This window comes from Orycteropus afer, unplaced genomic scaffold (assembly GCF_000298275.1).
Source record: "Orycteropus afer afer isolate SDZICR_OR568_19922 unplaced genomic scaffold, OryAfe1.0 scaffold00055, whole genome shotgun sequence".
Classification (NCBI taxonomy): domain Eukaryota; kingdom Metazoa; phylum Chordata; class Mammalia; order Tubulidentata; family Orycteropodidae; genus Orycteropus; species Orycteropus afer.
Genome location: NW_006921642.1, coordinates 13483468 through 13485585, shown reverse-complemented (window position 1 = coordinate 13485585; position 2118 = coordinate 13483468).

Sequence of the window (2118 nt, the reverse complement as noted above, 5' to 3'; positions counted from 1 at the left end):
ACCCTCAACTATTTCCTCACCCCAGTTAAGACTAATAGGACCCCGGTTGGAGACATAGGACCCTGGTTGGAGATATGTGAGTAAACACTATTAGCTCAGTTCCTTAGGAACTGAATGGAACAAAAAACATTCTTTCCTTCTATTTCCTTAGGCACAGGTGATAAACTTGTTAATGTGTCTTAGAAAACAACTTGAAAATTAACTCTGGCCCATGGACATGCACAGTGGGACAGAGAGGAACCAAGTTACTGGGAACTAACACTCTCCCCTGTGCCTAAGCCCCAATGAACTGAGGACAGGAAGTTGGTGTGACTCATCTAGTACACAAGTGCACTGGATCAAAACACTATTGTCCCTTTAAATTGAGGTGAAGGAAAGTCCAGCCAATCTTCAACCATCTCACACCCAAATTCCTGAAATTTTTATGAATATGCATAACCCTCTCTTCTGAAACCTACAAAACTATAATTTGATGGTGTTTTGGGGGGTCAGATCTGGGTACGGGTACCCCTGCCTCCTTGCATTGCCACTTTGCGATAAATAATTTTTTCTCCTCTTAATCACTTGGCATCTAAGGTGTTTTGGCCTGACTGTGCACTGGGCAGGTACCCATGTTTGGTCTTATTTCATGGCCATTTCAATGAACTATTGAACCAAACAGAGAAGTAAAGGGGACTGCTAGAGGGATAGCTGGCATCAGAATGGGTGAAAAGGCTGGAGAGAAGAGGTATATCTGACTTCCACCTTTTAGGAATAAGCCTTGAACTGTTGATGCTAATGATCAAGAAACGAAGTGAGAAGGGGACAAGATGCTACCATTATGATATTTTTACAAGGGAAAGATTTCTTAATTTTTAAAACAATGTATTTATGTATAAAATTAACTTGTCTCTTTAAAGACTTTCTGTGCCTACCCAGTCAAATGAAGTGAATCTTCCTAAATTCTAATTAATAATTACACCTGGGTAATTTTCCTGGTGTCAGCCTTTGCTAATTTTAAATAAAATATTTATAGTGACATAAAAAAAAAAAAACACAGAATAAAAAAAAAAAAACCTCACAACTCTCAGATTAGTTAATAAACCAATTTTCAGATTATTACATTAATATCCACTGTCTATAATGCTTATATGACTAGATTGAAAAGAAAAAAAGCCAGCAATCTACTCATGTGTCGTAATATAAAAGATGACAGGGAGATTGTTCACTCAAATCCCCATGTCAATATCCTACTCAGGGATTTTGGGTAAAGTAAAACAATCCCCAAAACCTTGTAGCACTTCTACTGTGGTTGGCACTTACTAAATACAATTGAAAAAACTAAACTTACATTTTCTTAAACATACACAGAATATACAACTCTCAGAAATCACAAGACAATAAATCAGGAGTAAGTGTTGGGAGATCTGAATAAAATATCTTCACAACAAAAGAAAAAAGAATGAGTCCTGAAGAGCATAAAAATATTGCAAGTTACAAATAATGTGTAATTAGCTATGAACAATAAAGGAAATTCTGGCTTTTCTTCAGTTTTTTTCTATGCATTACTAAATAATCAACTAAAATAGAGAGCCAACTACAAAATCTGATGTAAAAATGAGTTGCATATAATTTGTTTTGAAGTGTGCTTTTTAAAAATTTATGCAATACTTTTTCTCTGTTTCAGGTCTCAGATATACAATGGCTTATAATATTTAATACCAATTTTAGAAAAAAAAAAAAAGTCACCTCAAGAATTACAACTACCAAACTGATAATAAATTAACAGCCCCAAAATAGAAATATTCAGTATGAAAATAATTGAGTCAGTTTAGTATTTTTCATTCTGTTTGAAATCGCTCAAAGGACACACAGAAAGTAAATGAAAATGTAAACAAAATGTTAGGAAAAAACTTAAGCTATTAGAAATCCTGAACGACAAAATAAAGTATAGAATAAATCTATAAAGAGATTCTAAAACCAGTGTAATTTAAGTAGATACATAAAAATTGGAGGAATGACTTCCGTGTTAGCAATTCTCTGGAGAAATTACAGAAAATGCATATATGTATACATGTGCAGGGAGCTCTGGTGGCTAAGGCATTTGACTGCTAACCAGAAGGCTGGTGGTTTAAACCC